Below are 9448 nucleotides of genomic sequence, written 5' to 3'. Positions count from 1 at the left end.
GCCCCATATTGCTTGGTATTGACTCCTCTTGAGATCGTTGCTCATGGGGTTAGTACCAAGTGCACGAGTCTCGTTGGCATCCTGCATGCCCCATATTGCCTTGGTACTAACCCCTTTTGCGGTCATTTTTCTCATGAGGGTTAGTACCAAGCAACTAGAGTCTCGTTTGAATGCACCATTTTGCTTGGTACTGCTCCCCTAGTGGTAAGATGGATTACGGGGCCATTACCAAACAATAGGTGGCTCATGGGCATCGCGCTGGCCCCCTTATCTCGCTTGGTATTGACTTCCCTTGGGACACATTACTCTCACGGGGTTAGAATAAAGAGAAAAGAGTCTTGTTGGCATCCTTCAAGCCCCATTTCGCTTGGTATTGACCCCTTGCCATTGTTTTTCTCACGAGGTCAATACCAATCAATATGAGGTTTGTTGGCATGCTCTTGGCCCCATGTGGTGAGGCACTGACAACCTTTTTCAGTATTTTTGCTCACGGGGTTAGTACCAAGAGATATATGGCTTGTGACATCCTACGACTAGTTGAGGACACCCGTGCTGGTCACGACGACAAGGACATCCGCTCTTGGACTTGGAGAAGAGAAGAAGCACAAGACCAACCGTAGCAAGATGCCGCACAACCAGAACCTCATACACAACCAGAACTGGAGGCACAACCACAACCAGAGACACAACCACAAGCACAACCGAATGCTGCTACCGCACAATCACAACCACAAGACACAAGAAGATGATCAAGAAGATGATGATGCATGGCAAGAAGCCATCAGGATTCGTATAGAAATCAACGTCATTAAAGCAGAAAATACTAGACAATTAAGGGAGTTGGAGAATATTTCTCCCGTGAATATGGCAATTACAATTCGGGGAAGCAAGCTTGTTACCAGCTTAGATGCACTTGACTTACGTGTTTTGCGTTTTGGCAAGATATTGGAAGTCATGGACACAGTTGTGCATTTATCACTATGGTATGTTGGCATGATTTTGCTGTATTCTATTTTTCGCAAATCCTATTTCTATTTTCTCACAAATCCTAATTAGATTTTCTATTCATTGTTGCCTGCAGCAGCAGGTATTGTCTCTGTAAGATTTCTCTCTCCAGCTTTTGAGATGTAAAGGTGTAAGAACCTCCCCTTCTCTTCTTGTAATCATCCCCTCTCTTAAATAGAAGAAAGATCTTGTTTTACCTTGTTTTGGCATAGAGAGAGAAAATATCTAGAGAGAGGTAATTCAAAATTGAGATATCTTTGGATACAAAAATTCTCCTAGTGTCTAAAATGGATTCCCCTGAAATAGAAGTTCAAAATGAACTTTCCAATGTGCATTAGGAATTGATTGAAAATGGTATAAGGAACCTTAGCCTAAGGGTCTACATTTTCAGAAATTTTTGGATTATGGTCCAATTAAGGTTCCAATGGGCCAACTGGATTAATCCAAGTGTTGGGATGAGATAAATCTAAAAAATAAAAGAAAATATCCAAAAATGAGTAAATGCTCACATAAGATGAAGAGTTGATTGAGTACAAGGTTTATTAGTTAAACATTAAGAGATATTACTAAAAAAATGAGATATTTTGGAGAAATGATGCATTTTTGACACCTTGGTAAGGAGAGGGGGACCTTTGAGGTAGGCGCCTTTTTCACATGTGTGGTTGGGTTTTTTAATTCAAAAATTGTGATATTTTTATCTCTCCTCTCTCCTGGATCAAACTAAATAAAAAAGGGAGCCGAACTGGTCCAAATCTTATCCAAATTGAGTCAAGTTGAACCTGAAAAATTCTAGAACCCAGTTGGACTTGGTTAGTGGCCTCCCTCACCTATAAATAGACACTCATTTCTTTTTATTTTCATATCGGAGCTATACCATGCCAGTATTATATTAAAATTATCATATTTTCTATTATCTCTTAATTTTTTCTCTCTCTTGGGAGCTTGGAGCTTCTCTTTCTCTACAACAACTCTTGGAGTTACTCTCCTCCTCTTGGTGGACCAATTGATTGGTTGGGGGCTTCATTTTGCTAGCAAAGAATCAAGCCAAACTTGGAGGTAAAATTGATTTATATGGTTTTTTCAAATTATCTCAATAACTTTCTTCTTCTCAATCCCTCTCAAGCTTGATAAGCTTTCAAAATGATTGTTTTAATTCGAATCAAGCTTTCCCTAAAAATCTTAATGTTTAATTAAGATGAAGTTAATCTTTATGCTTATTTGTAATGCTTTCTTTAAGTAAATCTCTCTCTCTAAAAGAATAGCCATCTTTATGGCTAAATCCCTTGAAAAAGGATGCTTCTCAATGATAGTCTCTTAGTTCAAAACTAAACTCTAGGCTTGATAAGCTAGAGATTAAGAAAATGATATTTTTATGATTTTGTGCTATTAAAATAATGGTAAATTCTTTTAGATTGTTTATGAGTAGTTAAAAACTACTTTAATTCATTCTAAATGAGAAATGGATTATCCTAACAATTTGGAAAAAGAGGAATGTCAAAATTAGCTTAATTAGTAGAATAATCATAGTTATGTATATAATTATTGTTAAAATTGTGATTTAAATTCATAGTTTGATTTTAAGTATAAAAGAGGAACTACTATCATATTTTCATTACAAGATTTTACTCTTTTAGGAAAAATTAAGAATTATCAGTAACAGCACAGTGAAGCTATGGTAAAATTTTTAAAAAATAATATATATCTTATTTTTATGCATCATGCTAAAAGAGGAATTCCTACCATATTCTAGGATTGGACATCCTATGAAAAAAGAATGATTTTTATCATATTCATGGAAAATAATTTTTTTGTATTTATGCATAAATATTTAATTAAAAGAAAAGATAAATTTTTGGTAAATTTATTTTTATGCAAAAAGAGGAATTCCCATGATATTTGAGATCCAAGTAATTAAATGGTAAAAGAGAAAATTTTGGCATAATTCAAATTATGAGTATTTATCAAAAGTGAAATTTTGAGTATTATTATTTTTATTGGGAAATATGGGTAGAATTGATTTTTGTAAATCCCATGAATCTTTTATTAAAAAACAAGAATGTTGAATATACCTTAATTGAGAAATTTGAGAAAGAATGTGAAAATATCCATCGCAAAAACTTGGATAATTCTTATTCAGAAAAGGAAATCTGGAATCCTTGCGAAGGATCGTGCATCCAATGAGTAAACGGAAGTTTATAATTAATTCTCATTAATGAAGCTTAAGGAATGAAAATACAATACGTAAATGCTCTTTTTGAGTTTTTACTATTCAATTCTGATAAGGTTTATTTTTCCTTTTTAAACCTTCAACAACACGCTGATACGTAGATTCAATGGGATCGAGAAAAAGTACCTTTAACTAGGCCAAGCAATTGGCAGAAACTTAGAAAAGTTCTATCAGTATTGAAAGTAGAAAACGGTACTAAAAGTGGATGTGATAAGATGTGATGTGGATCTGAATGAATGTGATGGGATGTAAATGGATGCGATGTGATTAGATGAGATGTGAATGTGATAAGATGAGATGTGAATGTAAATGGATGCGATGTGATTAGATGAGATGTGAATGTGATAAGAGGAGATGTGAATGTGATATGATAAGATGTGAATGTGATGTGATAAGATGTGAATGTGATAAGAGGAGATGTGAATGTGATGTGATAAGATGTGAATGCAATGTGATAATGTAAGATTCAAACCTCCAGCTTTTGAGGTGTAAAGGTGTAAGAACCTCCCCTTCTGTTCTTGTAATTATTCCCCTCTTTGAAATAGAAGAAAAATCTTGTTTTACCCTGTTTTGGCCTAAAGAGAGAAAATGTCTAGAGAGAGATAATCCTAAATTGAGATATCTTTGGATATAAAAATCCTCCTAGTGTCTAAAATGGATTCCGAGTTCGGTAAGGAAAGGGGGACTCTTGAGGTAGGTGCCTCTTTCACATGTGTGGTTGGGTTTTTCATTTAAAAAAATTGTGATATTTTTATCTCTCCTCTCTCTTGGATCAAACCAAATCAAAAAAGGAGCCAAACTGGTCCAAATCTTGTCCAAATTGAGTCAAACTGAACTTGGAAAATTCTAGAACACAATTGGACTTGGTTAGTGCCCTCCCTCACCTATAAATAGACCCTTAGTTTTTTGTAAAAAATATTGGAGCTATACTATGCCAGTATTATATATTAAAATAATTATATTTTCTATTATCCTTTAAATTTTCCTCTCTGTTGGGAGCTTGGAGCTCTCTCTCTCTACAACAACTCTTGGAGTTGCTCTTCTCCTCTTGGTGGACCAATTGATTGGTCGGGGGCTTCGCTGCAATTAGAGAATCAAGCCAAACTTGGAGGTAAAGTCAATTTTTATGGTTTTTTTCTAATTTTCTCAATAACTTTCTTCTTCTCAACCCCTCTCAAGCTTGAGAAGCTTCCAAAATGATTGTTTTAATTCAAATCCTTTCCCTAAGTTGCTTAATATTTAATTAGCATTAAGTTAATCTTTATGCTTAAATTATAATGCTTTCTTTAAGTAAATCTCTCTCTCTAAAAGAATAGCCATCTTTATGGCTAAATCCCTTGAAAAAGGATGATTCTCAATGATAGTCTCTTAATTCAAAGCTAAACTCTAGGCTTGATAAGTAGAGATTAAGAAAATGGTATTTTTATGATTTTGTGTTAACAAAATAATGGTTATTTCTTTTAGATTATTTATAAGTAGTTAAAAACTACTTTGATTGATTCTAAATGAGAAATAGATTATCCTATCAATTTGGAAAAAGAGAAATAATGGAATAAGCTTAATCTAGTGGGATAATCATAATTAAGTTTATGATTGTGATTAAAATTATGATTTAAATTCATAGTTTGATTTTAAGCATAAAAGAGAAACTATGGTAAAATTTTCAAAAAAATAATACATATCTTATTTTTATGCATAATGCTAAAAGAGGACTTCCTACCATATTCTAGGATTGGACATCCTATGCAAAAAGAATGATTTTCATCATATTCATGAGAAATAATTTTTTTTATAATTATGCATAATTAATTGATTATGAGAAAAGAGTAAATTTTGGTAAATTTATTTTTATACAAAAAGAGGAATTCCCATTATATTTGAGATCCAAGTAATTAAATGGTGAAAGAGGAATTTTTGGTAAATTTATTTTTATGCAAAAAGAGGAATTCCCATGATATTTGAGATCTTAGTAATTAAATGGTAAAAGAGGAATTTTTGGCATAATTCAAATTATGAGTATTATCAAAAGTGAAATTTTGAGCATTATTAATTTTATTAGAAAATATGGGTAGAATTGATTTTTGTAAATCCCATGAATCTTTTACTCAAAAAGAAGAATATTGAATATATTTCACTTGAGAAATTTAAGAAAGAATGAAAATATCCATCGAGAAAAAGTACCTTTAGGCCAAGCAATTGGCAGAAACTTAGAAAAGTCCCATCGATATCGAAAGTAGAAAATGGTACTAAATGTGAATGCAATGTGATAAGATGTGAGTGGATGTGATGAGATGTGATGTAAATGGATGTGGATGTGGATGTGATAAGATGTGATGATATGTGAAAGGATGTGATGTGATGTAAATGGATGAGAATGAGATGTGATGATATATGAAAGGATGTGATGTGATGTAAATGGATGAGAATGAGATGTGATATGATAGATATGCATGTGAATGAATTAGTGGATGTAGATGTGAATGTAAATGAACAAATGGATGAATGTGATGAATTGTGAATGGATGTGGTGTGATATGGATAGATGTGGATGTGATGTAATGTGGATGGAATGAATGAGATGTGATGTGGATGGATGTGAACGAGATGTGATAAGATGAGGATGGATGTGACGTGATGTGAATGAATGTGGGATGTGAATGAGTGTGATGGATGTGAATCGATGTGATGAGATGTGAGTGGATGTTGTGAGATGTGAATGTGATGTGAATGGATGAAGTAGAAGAACGTGGAATAACGAGAAATGACAATCCTAGATAAGGTTTTAAAACCTTAGCCTTGTGCTGGTGCAAAAAAATATCTAATAAGGGTTGTTCACATGCCTAACTCAAAAAACACACTAACATATATTGTATGCCAAAACATTGCATTAATGATTGCACCATTGATAGAATATTCTCCGAATTAGGCATTATCAACTGAGACTACACTAACTTCTACGTTATCAACAAAATGTTTTACACCAAAAATTTGTACGTGAGCAGGCGTCCATGAGTTTATTTTTGTGTGTGAAAAAGAAGAGAACAATTTTTGTAAAAACACTGCAACCAAATGAGTATGTAGCATATGTGTGCATAATCGAAGCAAATGTGCATACACATCAAGCCTAAGCATGCCTAAAGCACAAGTGCATCAGATGACTACATTCCAAAGCATGACATCCACACATAATGGATCAAAGGATCAACAAGTACAAAGCATTATCTAGTCCACATCAAAGAAGCAGCACGGAGCAAAGACCAAGAGCCAAGGAGTCGATAAGAAGAAGAGGCGTCATCAACATCATCGACATCAAAGGATCAACAAATATAAAGCATTATGCAACAAGAAGCATCTAGTCCACATCAAGTCCACATCAAAGAAGCAGCACGGAGCAAAGACCAAGAGCCAAGGAGCCGATAAGAAGAAGAGGCGTCATCTCAACATCATCGACATCAAAGAAAGGAAGAGAAAATCATGAATAACAAGCATATGTAAGTAATAAAGCAAGAACCAACCACTACCCTAACCTAATCAATTCATATGTTGTAAGCCACCAAATGAGTAGGCAAGTCTGTGTTTGTAAGACAACTTTACCACCTATGAGTAGCTAGACGAGCACCTAGGGGAAGTGATGAAAATGTAAACACTCCTGACCACCTGAGAGTAGCTAATCAAGCACCCAAGAAGGGAGATTTTCCATGTCCAAATCCAAATGTCAATCCACCTACCACCTACATACGTTGCATCTGACCACCTTGCAGTAACCTAAAAAATATGGCACCAAGGGGGGTGTTAAGAAATGTGATTCCATTGAGCACATACATGAGTTGGTAGGGAATGAGTTAAGGCAAAGAAAACATTGTCTACCAAAGAAGTCACATGAGAAAAACTAAATTATCCCACATGATCTAGCAAAGCCAATGTTGTACTCACCTATATAAAAGGGGGTCATTTCAAGCAATGGAAGAAGAACATCTCAAGTCTTTCTATGAATACAATTTTCACTCTTGTAACCTAACTAAACTTGAGTCTAATTTTAATTATCACACACTCATGTTATGAGTTCTCTTCATTTCTATCCACCTAGGATTAATGTTGTGATTAGTGTTTGATTAGGAAGTTTTCTTTTCATCATTAGGAGAGCTCGATTCATGTTTCTCAACACCAAGAACACAATGTCACCGGACCCATGTCCACCAATGCAAGAAAATCCACATGGCATGTGTACTCATTAGAAAGCATGACAAGTTTGCATACTTTCACATCATTGTACAATCCATCATTGATTCATTAGCCACTTGCACCATATGCAACTATGACAAGGCTTTGGGATCCAATTTTAGATTACCTAATGAGCTCTTGTTCACAAAGCTATGTGTGCTACCACTATCCACAAGCACATGAGCAACTCTTCCATTGATCATAGCCTTAATCCTCAAAGTCTTGGCACTCTTGCATCCTGCATAAGCATCATAAGAAAGAGTGCACAACTTTGCATCATGCCTTGTTGCTTCCATAACACACATGGTTGTAGGATATCCATCATCAAAGTTGTCTTCATTTGATCCCCCCGGAGCAAAAGGAAACTCACCATTGAGCTCATGACCCTCATCATCACCCATGAAGTCAATGCATTCATCAAATTTCTCCACTTTATCCTCATGGCTCATCCTCTACTACTTCGGTTCTCTTTGCCCATTTTTTGTCATAGCATAAGCCCTTACTTCTAAATCATTGATGTGATCCTCTTTAATAAATTTGCTTTTTTTTTTTCACCCCATTAGAATTTTCCTATCACCAATGGGTCCCTTTGAAGGAGTCCCACCAAATTTGAAATTGGTCTTTGCACCTCTACCATACACCATAGAATACCTCGAAATGGTGGTAGTAGTTGGAGAAGCTTCTTTAGATAATTTCCAAGGTGGCAGAGAGGATACATCAACCTTATAAGTGCTCTTGTGAAAACTTTGGCTAATATACTTTTCTTCATAAGTCTCGGCCAACACCATTGCTTGCTTGAGATTGATAAGCTTTTAAGCCTTTACATTAGCCCTAATGTTTGACTTCAATCCCTTGATGTACTTGACAATCTTAAAGTCCTTCACCAAAGTACTTGACAAACTTATGAGTGTATTCCCTTACACTCCCCGTTTGTTCTAAATCATCCCATTTACATATGATCTTGTCCTTTTGAAGTGTAGGAGTGAAGTTCTCTCTCATTTCTTCCTTCCTTACACTCCCCATTTGTTCTAAATCATCCCATGGATTCACATATGAGCTTGTTCTTTTGAAGTGTAGAAGTGAAGGTCTCTCTCATCTCTTCCTTGTGAAGGCCTCCCAAGAAGTGACCACATAACCATCAGTTTGTAATTCTCACCACACCAAGCATGGGCATAGCCTTCCAAATGTAGAGTGACAAAGTAGACTTTGGCCTTCTCAATTCTTAGACTAATCTCGAAGTATATGTCCTATTATTATAGGACCTTTGGTACAGGGAGATTTGAATATTCCACACGTATACTAATAAAGGAAATAAACCAAAAACACCATAGCATAACTCAAGAGTATAAAAATAAAAGAACACAAGATTGGGTGCAATCCCCCCCCAGCGATGTGTGTGGCTCCATTCCCACATGTGGTATTTAAATCATAATTCATAAATTTAGCCCTTGGAGCCATAAATAGTATAGCTTTTACAAAATTGAACCATAGTCCAATGCTTTTTTTTAAGTATCTCATCAAAAATAAACCTTGCCCACAATGGGCAAACTATATAAAATTAATTATTTACACACATATGCATGGCTAAATAATTCCATCCACCAATGTCCACCTTTGGTGTCCCAAACTTATGACTTATACTAAAAAATAATCCATAATGTTAGATCACAATTACTTTGGAATTACTCACAAAAATAATACTAACAATTGGGAATCATTATCTAAATTCACTACTATGCTTCACACATAAACCATGCATCACACATAATTAATCGGATCCACTCCCCACATTGGATTCACTCACAATGCCTTTGCATAATTAATTGGATTCACTCACAATGCCTTTGCATAATTAATTGGATTCACTCACACTGCCTTTGCATAATTAATTGGATTCACTCACAATGCCTTTATACGCATCGCACGTATTCTTGGAGTTGATTAGATTCACTCAGAATCAAACTCAAACCACATGTCTCACACATGTCTATTGGG

This window comes from Cibotium barometz, chromosome 57 (genome assembly GCF_041138505.1).
Source record: "Cibotium barometz isolate CiBa-2024 chromosome 57, ASM4113850v1, whole genome shotgun sequence".
Classification (NCBI taxonomy): domain Eukaryota; kingdom Viridiplantae; phylum Streptophyta; class Polypodiopsida; order Cyatheales; family Cibotiaceae; genus Cibotium; species Cibotium barometz.
Note: the sequence above shows the minus strand (reverse complement) of the source record.